This window comes from Rattus norvegicus, chromosome 8 (assembly GCF_021556685.1).
Source record: "Rattus norvegicus strain SHRSP/BbbUtx chromosome 8, alternate assembly SHRSP_T2T, whole genome shotgun sequence".
Lineage (NCBI taxonomy): Eukaryota > Metazoa > Chordata > Mammalia > Rodentia > Muridae > Rattus > Rattus norvegicus.
Genome location: NC_141541.1, coordinates 12,563,609 through 12,573,002, shown reverse-complemented (window position 1 = coordinate 12,573,002; position 9,394 = coordinate 12,563,609). Strand labels below are relative to the sequence as shown.

At 39.4% G+C, this 9,394-nt stretch overlaps 1 pseudogene; it reads left to right on the top strand.

Annotated features, from left to right (window-relative positions):
• Positions 1 to 1,684: 1,684 nt before the first annotated feature.
• On the top strand, positions 1,685 to 1,988 carry Mpc1l-ps2 (mitochondrial pyruvate carrier 1-like, pseudogene 2; annotated as a pseudogene).
• The last annotated feature ends 7,406 nt before the right edge of the window (positions 1,989 to 9,394 follow it).

Here is a 9,394-nt window from a genome sequence, read left to right as displayed (position 1 = left end):
AGGATATAGACATACCCAGTCATCTGTAACGAGTCAGGATACTGAAAGAGCACTCCACTGTCAGTCGGAGAAACTCTTCCAATATCCCAAACCAAATGGAAAGCAAGTTTGTTAAGCTCCCCACTGTACCCCCATCCCATTCCACCCCACCCCACCCCACCAGCGGAACGGCCCAGGCAGGGGTAAGGAACAGGAACAATGAACAAGGCTTGCCCAGTGCTACTCCCAGAACCTCTCTCCACAGCCACTTGCAATGACTGATTTAGGTTTAATTAGTTCTGGGACAGAGTTGGAGGTGGTGGTTTGGCCAGATGATAAAGTTCACATTAAAGTAGACAATGCAGATCGCAATCTGGTTGGAACAGTTCTGCTCTTTCATTACGACATCACATTTGCATGTGATGAGCCATCTCCTGGATTCTGTTGCTGAGAACAGACTTTCATACACTAAGAAAACAAAGAATGTGAAGTTCTTTCCTGGAATCATCATCTCCAGCTGGTTGATTATTTATGATACCTCTGTGTGTTGAAAACATAGAACTGGTCATAGTGACACATGAATGTGATTCTAAGACTAAGGAAGTCACAGCAAAAGTACCACGGAAAGTTTGAGGTCAGCCTTTGCCACGGAGTGAAATTTAGTTCAGCCTGGGCTAGAGAAGGAGACTGTGACTCAAAAATACAAAAACAAATTCTAAAATTATGCTGAATTTTATAATTGGTACATATACTTAATGTGGGGTAAGCACAGAAGTAGTTCCCTTATAGAATCAACTCAAACCTTAGATTTCATTACATCAAAACAGAGTCTTCTTTCCTGCATGCAATATTCAAATAAGAGTAAACATGATCCAGGCATGGTGGTACTTGTCACACCAGCACTTGGGATGGGGAGGCAGAAAGGTCAGAAGTTCAAGGACAAGCTCAGTAACAAGAAGATACTGCACATATTGAAGTAAATCTCCACATTATAAGATACCCAAGGACACACTTTTTGTTTAAAGCTACCAACTGTTTTCAGCATTTTCAAAATTTCCAGAGAATACCTTAACAATATAGTAAAGAAGACTGGCCACAATGCATTCCTTCTGAAGCTACATCAAACATGTTATGATTTAGGAGTTGGGCAGATGCCACCAGCAGCAAGTTGCTCAGCCTGTAATTTTGAAACCAACCCAGTTAAAATCCTTAATCTTCCTTTTTCTGTCTTGTAGAGAATCATCAAGACTACCAACAGTAAAGAATTAAATTCATTCAAGTGTGGAGATTCTGCCCAACCCTTTCACTGATAGGAAATACCTATGCAGTGGTCAGAACCTTAAACATGGTGCCAGCATCTGTCAAAGACTTTCCCACTATGTGTAGAAAGCCATATATCAGGCTGGAGATGACTCAGTGGTTAAGAGCATGGACTACTCTTCCAGAGTTCCTGAATTCAAATCCCAGCAACCACAGGGTGACTCACAATGATCTGTAATGAGATCTGATGCCCTCTTCTGGTGTGTCTGAAGACATCTACAGTGTACTTACATAAAATAAATAAATAGAAAAAATTTTAAAAAGGCATATATCTGATGTATATGTCATGAGGAGGGTGCCATGAGGAGGGTGCCAAGTGGAGCTCTGCAGACTCAGTCAGGTCAATTCTCATGTCATCTGCATCTTGAACCCCATGGCCATCATTAGAATGCTGGTGAGCAAAGCAGTGGATTATATTCAGAGCAAGGACTTCTGGGATTATCTCATGAGTACAAAATTTTGGGGTGTACCAACTGGGGACTCCCCATTGCTGCTATCAATGATGTGAAGATGTCTCCAGAGATTATCACTTGTTATTATTTGACATCCGTGAGATTTGCCTACAAGGTACAACCTGGAAACTGACTTCTGTTTCCATACCTTGTAACAAATGAAGTAGCTTAGCTCATTCAGGAGGATGACTTATCAACTATGAGATGATAAGCCAGCATCTGCATTGCAGAGCATGACCAACTCTTAAAAGGGACAGCACCCTGGGCATTGCTGCCAAGGCCCAGATGACATCAGCATAGTCTTATTAAAGGAACACAAAATGCTACCTCGAAGAGCTATGCCAATGTAATGCAATCGCCAACTCTCTGTTGACTTATCTCTTAGAGTCTAAGAGTTGCCCCACAAACCACATGAACACAGATATCAGTCAGACAGAGATGGCTTGTTGAATGCACACCTTAATACTGATGATCTGACAGGGCTAAGCCATGACATTGAACATCTTTCTCTGTCAGCTTATAAAGGAAATAACACAAGAACAACAGTGAGTTCATATGCAGGCACAGGAAGTGCTGCCCAGTAGTCAGCTCTGACTCAAGAAATTTTAGATATAACAGTTCATATTGACCTTTGACTTGATGGATACTACATAAAGCTTTGCTGTATTTCTTAAAGACTAACAAAACTTAGAACATACAGATTATAACAAGATATGAGATCAGCATGACGTTGCTCAGAGTTATTTTTCTGTGTCAATGACTGGCAGGCATGTTACAGTAACAGTATGAAATAGCTGGTTGGCATGGAACAAAATGGGTACAGCTATGCTGGGGGGTGTGCAGAATTCAACATTATCAATGCTGAAGTATTTTCCTCCATTAAATATAGTTCAAAATATGTACCTAATTTAATAATTTTGGATGATGGTTCTATCTATAATAATCTGTAATAATGCATATATCATCTATTGGGATTTGTGTAATATAATCTAAGGAAACAAAATTTTATAACTATAAGCACTTAAGTAATCAAACTTTTTGACTTTTTCTTTAATGATTACAGTATATCCATCAGTTGGTCACATGTCTACACATAACTTCCAGGGGTAACGAGTATCATTTTCCATAGTGTACACGTCAGATCTGTAATTTAATGGCAATAAATGACTTAAAAATATTTTTTTAAAAAGCATATGTCTGGGATGAAGAGATGACTCAGTGATTAAGAGTGGCTACTCTTGCAGAGAACTCGGACTTGGTTCTTAGCAGTTTCATGTCTGTGAAGTATTGCTATAAATCCAGTTCAAGGAATCGGATACCCTCTTCTGATCTTTGCAGGCACTGCATGCACATAGTACACGTACCTTCTCAGGTGCACACCCATACGCAAGAACATACATTTAACTTAACAATACAAAATAATAAAACGAATGAATAAAAAGCAGGAGTCATTGTCTGATACAAACCATTGCAAAAGAATGACTCATGAAAATGAGAAAAGAAACATGACGAAAACTCAGTAAGTGTAAATGCTCACTCATGAGGGAAATGAAGACTATAAATCACTATTAGAGCCAATCATCACGGCAGTCGTCCAAGTTTTCATTGGTGATGATTTCTGCTAAAGCCTTGTTATGTCACATTTTTAGAGATTTGCTTTTATTCTTATTACATGTGTGCATATGTATCTGTATGGAGTATGTACACATGTGTACAGGTCCCTGTGGAGACTAGAAAGCGGCATTGGGTACCCTGGAGCTGAAATTTCAGGAGACTATAAGCCACTGTGTGGGTTCTAGGAACCGGAGCTGAGTTTTCTGCAATAGCAGCAAGCACTCTTTGCTGTTCAGCCATCCCCCAAGCTGTTCTCTTCCTTTGAAAGTATGATCATCAGTGATTACAGTATATGCACAAAGTTATGCAAGCTTCACCACTATCTAATTTTAGAATATTCTCACTGGCCTGCAAAGAAACCCAGCATCCACTAAGAGTCACTATCAATTCCCTCCAACTCCTGGAAGCTACTAATTTATTTTCTGTCTCTGTGAATTAGTCTATTTTGGACAGTTCATATAACATGTGGTCTTTTGTAACTAACTCATTTTATTAAACATAATGTTTTCAATGTTTGTCTGTGAGAAAGCACATTCTTCACTTACCAATTCATTTCTTTTCACAGTTCTAGAAAACTTGTGTTGGTGTTGTGGCAAAACTGAAGTCTCCACTCTTACTCCTAAGGCATTGAATTGAGTTTTTTAAAGTCTTTCTGGGACAATAATTTGGTAATCCCCATGAAAACTATAGAACTCATTGAAAATTCAATTTTCAATAAATGATCTCAGGCTGGAGCAATGGCTCAGCAGATAAGAGCACTGACTGCTCTTCCAGAGGTCCTGAGTTCAATTTCTAGCAACTACATGGTGGCTCACAACCATCTTTAATGGGTCTTAAAGACAGCTACAGTGTATTCATATACATAAAATAAATAAATAATTCTTTTTTAAAAAATGATCTCAAAGAAGTAACCAGGGAAATGTGCATGAATTGAATTTTAAGGATGGTGTTTAAAGTAACCAATTATGAGACACTTGGAACAAGGTGGTGCTTAAAGATCTGGGACATTTTTCATAGATGATGCTGTGTCTTACTGTGGGATACTATATTTCCATTTGAAACAATGTAGGAGCATGTTTTCTCCCAATTTAAAGTCTTCAAAAGACTCTAAAGAGAGACTCATAGGGATTAAGGAAGTAGACAACCCATAAATTTCAGGAAGTCCCTGAAATTTACCAGAACCACAAAGCTTCTCTCTTCCCAAGTGTTGTGTTTTATAAAAAAGAGAATGAGACAAAGATATATTTGATAGAGATATGGTTCGGTGAGGAGAAGGAGTGCCTAGGCTGGCCCATGATGAAGCATCCCTTCCCACTGAGGTACCAGTCATATGATGGATTTAGTATAGAATAGGGTTTATTTAGGGCATGTGAAGGGGAGTTAGGAAGGGCGGGATGGAGGAAGTGGGAGAGAGAGAGACAGACAGACACACACACACACACACACACACAGAGAGAGAGAGAGAGAGAGAGAGAGACAGACAGACAGACAGACAGACACGGGTGGGGGGGAGGATAGCCAGGAACACATGGAGAGAGCAGGCAAGGGGCGGGGGAGAGAGGAAGAGGGGGAGAGAGGAGGCAAAGGAAGAGAAGAGAGAGAGGAGAAGGTAAATAGCCCCCTTTATAGTAAGCCAGGTCTATCTGGCTGTTGCCAGGTAACTGTGGCGCATAGCCTAGAAGGAACACTAATACCAAGTGATTTGAGCAGTAAGCCCTGCGAAGCAGAAGATGGTCTCCAAACTGTTGAACATGTTGTTCAGAGAGCTCTGAGATTCATTAGGTCAGCTCACAGCATTCTTTTTGCCTGTCCTCTGCTTTTTAGTGAGTGTATTAATCCCACATCTCCCCAGGAAAAGCCTCACACAAAAGTAAATATACTGTAAAACTTGAGGACCTGCACTGGGACCACAGGATTTCCAAAGTGTATGCTGTAGTACCTTTTCTAACAAATAGTTATACCCTTTCAAACTCAAATACAAAATCTGACTACACAACAGCCATGTTTTAAAAAATAGTTACCAAATAAATCTCACAAAAGAATACTAAAGTTTTGATTAGTGATGATACAACATCTACTAACAAAAGCAATTTAGTGCACCGTATACGAAATTGGCTCCTATGCTTTAAAGATGTTTGTGTGTATGTGTGCATGCAGATATGAACGTTCACCATGTGTACCCAGGTATCATTGGAAGCCAGATGAGGTTGACAGAGCTCATAGAACTGGAGATTACAGGGAGTTAGGAGGCATTGATGTGCATCATCTTCAAGAGCAGCATGTGCACTGCTGAACAATCTCTCTAGTCTCTGTATTTGGCTTGGATAGAGTGTATATAATATATATACAATATACTTAGTATATGTCTACTAAATATATACCATATATGTTGTTTATATATGGTTATTTAGTATTATGTTAAAATATATTAAAATATACTTATTTTAATATATTTTGACATATACTTTAATATATTAATATATAAATATATTAGATTAATATCTTGTTATAGTAAAATATATATCATTCTTATGAATAACATATAAATATATATTATATAATTATAGATATATATTAATTATATATTAAATCTTATATAATATTATAATATATTTATTATATACTATGTGATATATAAATATGAATATTATTATAAATATACATAAATATACATAAACTGTATATGCAAAAATACTTGGAAAATGTGTCAATTTTGTGTTTTTATGTACTTTCTAGAATACATTTAATATTTTAATTTTATCATAAGAAAAATTTAGTACTTCAACTATTTTTTCATCTCTGTAATTCAAAAAGAGCACATTAAGACTCTGTTTTAAAAAGTATCTTTTGTTTACAATGACAGAACTTCCTGGAGAGTTTAGTCCTTTCGGGTCGTTTCCATTGAGAATCTAGCAGGTGTACTTCAGCATGTCCCGTCGGGATAGGCATTTGGCTAAGCAGGAAAAAGGTTGTTTGTCTTGTGAGGCTCCGGTACCACCTTTAGACCCTTCTCTCAAAAAAATAAATGAGATAAAATTCTACTCAGTGAGATTAAAAAAATGAACTACTATTTTCCCATATTAGTTTATTCATTTCTCAAATTAGTTTATTCATCCATCTTCCTAGGAGTGTGGATTTGTAGAACTCAGGAACATAAGTATGGATTCACAAAACTTCATTATTTGTGTTCTATTTTTGAGTCGTAGTTTCATTATATAACTCTCCTGCCTCAGCCCCCCAAGGGCTGGAATTACAGGTCTGAGCTAGCGTACCTAGGTTCCTTCCTAATCTTTTCTGAGTGTAATGGATTTCTAAAGTTGTGCAATCCTCTGAGATTAATAATATTCATGTATCTCTTACTTAAGCAGACAGGCTATACTATTGCCATAAAAATGTGGATTATAATATTTTTCCAGAAAATGAACCATTCAGAAAGATTTTGCTAAATACCCTACTCTACAGATATTTCAGCCCTTTCTTTCAGAACCAGGAAATAGACACCAGTCATTAAATTACAAGTTAATGTCAGCCACTGCAGTTTCAAGAGAAGCAAAGTGACTCTATTCATAGAAAAGAGGATGTGGGAATGTACAAGCTGTGAAAAACTCAAATTTTTTCTCACCCCAATTATAATTAAGCACATTTTTTGAAAAAGATTTGTTTTGATTTTATGTGCATGAGTGTTTGCCTGCATAAATATTGTGTGTGTGCTACATGTGTATCTAGAAGTATCCATTAGTGTTTGCCTACATAAATGTTGTGTGTGTACCACATGTGTATCTAGACCTGTCCATGGAGGCTAGAAGAGGGCATCAGATGCCCTGGGACTATAGTTGCAGATACCTGTGAGCCACCAGGCAGGTGACAGGAACCAAACTCTGGTCCTCTGGAAAAGACGCTAGTGTTCTTAACCACTGAACCCTCCCTTTAGCCCCTCAAGTTATTAAATAATAAATGCCCAAGCATTGTTGTATGACAGTGGACCATGAGATGTTGCAGTAATTATTTAAAAATGGAATCTTTTATTCCACAATAGTGCCAGCACCATAGGCCACGTGGCATCTGCAGGTTCCTTCATCTCAGTGGTGGCCAGCTTTAGTGTGGCACCATGCCACTTTACCTATAGCTATCCTCTAGCCCCTGCAGTCTCTGTTCCCACTGTTAGCCACTTTCTCTTGGCTGTCTCTCTGTCAGCCGGGAACTCTCTGGTCGCAGCTATCCAGTAAAATCAGGACACTAGAGGTACTGCCGTGGCTGGCCTATCTCAGTTCCCTGTCACGGACTCTGGCCACACTCCCAGAAACTGCCCCCTGGTAGTTATAGTATAAGTTCCCAGTAACCCGTTAAAATCAAGACTCAATAAGCTGTAATTGAGCAATCAAATTTATATATTAAATTCTCAGTTCACAATATGTCTACACAATAAATTCACAACCAATTGATAAAGATATAAACCACCCACCTAGATAAGATAAATTGACCTATAGAAATCCATTCTTTAAGAAATACTTATAACTACGTATGGCCAATTAAGACCACACAGATCTGGGTCATCCTTCTCTGCCCCCATCTTGGTTCTTCTCCTCTCAAGAACAGTATAGATCTGTAGGAGAAATAGGAAATTTCTGCCCAGTGGCCACCTAACCACAATGTACCTTAGAAATGTTCAACTGCTTCTTTGTGTCCACAGATGGGGAGCTGTTAGGAGCAGCTATGTCTCAACAAGTGAATAAATAAAATTAAATGTCACATTCTGTGGATTTCCAATGATTTTGGAAGCTATCTATGAAGAGTAGTCTGGACTGTTGTCTGTTAACTACTCTCAGCTATTTCTAATATAAATATTTTTAAAATACACTAATAGTAAACTCAGAGCCATGAATTTGCTATCTGACCCCTAATTTCTGTTTCATCATCCTTCTCTGCCTTCATCTTGGTTCTTCTCCATTTTTCCTCTTCTTTCCCACCTTACAAAAACTTTGTTCTCGCCTTACTTTTTCCTGTCCAGTCATGGGCCTTGACCTCACCTGCATAAAGACATCAACCTACACTGACAGGTGCCCTGTCCTTGGTTGAGCTTTGAAGCCCCAGAACCCCTGAAGGGATGGTAGGAACCTTACCTTCTCCCAGGCACCAGGCCCCAGTCACTAGCACAGCTCCGCATAGATCTGTGGCCATCAGTCATGTAAGGACAATGTCCCAAGCCCCTCCACATGTAGATGAGGCATCCCTAACATCTCAGACCAAGAAAATGAGAAAATAGATGTGACCTGTGGTCACATAGGCTAAAGACAGTGATCTCCACGATAATGAGTCACCTAGAGGCCTGGAGGGCATTGCCAATAAGATTTTCTTCCCAGACATTCCTTTCTGCAAAACTTATTTAATCTCAGGCTCACCCTTAGAAGGAGGGGGTATGGTTTTACACATCTACTTCCTATCATGGCAATAAATGGTTTGGAACCGGGGATTGTCTCTTTTCGTCGAGCCATGGAGTAGGCCTTCACCTATAGATCCTCCATCTAGTCTCTGGTAGAAGGCCTCTCTTAACTATCAGCCATGATCCCCACCAAATCTGCCTCTGTCAAGCCAAGGAATATTACCGTGGGACCAGTCGGAAATTCCTTTCCCCCCAACCCCTAGGCTCTGGACTAGATCCAGCCTGCGGCCCGCTCCATTCTCAGCTCTTCCATGGTTCCCAGCCACACCCGGCTTTCTGAGATCCCACACCAGCGGACCCCCAAAACAACTCCTGTGGTTCCTCATATCAGACTGCACTTTTCTGGTGGTGTCCCCATGCTAAGTACAGTCATACTCCCCTGGTCTCGCCTCCCCAAGCAGCTGAGCCTGGGGTAGAGCAGATGCAGGACCCACAACCCTACCTGTACCTCTAATCCAACTGTGGTAAAAAGGGTCTTGGCTTTCAAGTTTAAAGCCAGCCTGGGCTACACGTCAAGGTCCTGTCTCAAAATAACTAAGTATGTATATAAATAAAATTGAGTTCCTTTTCCCACTAAAACTGAAAATAT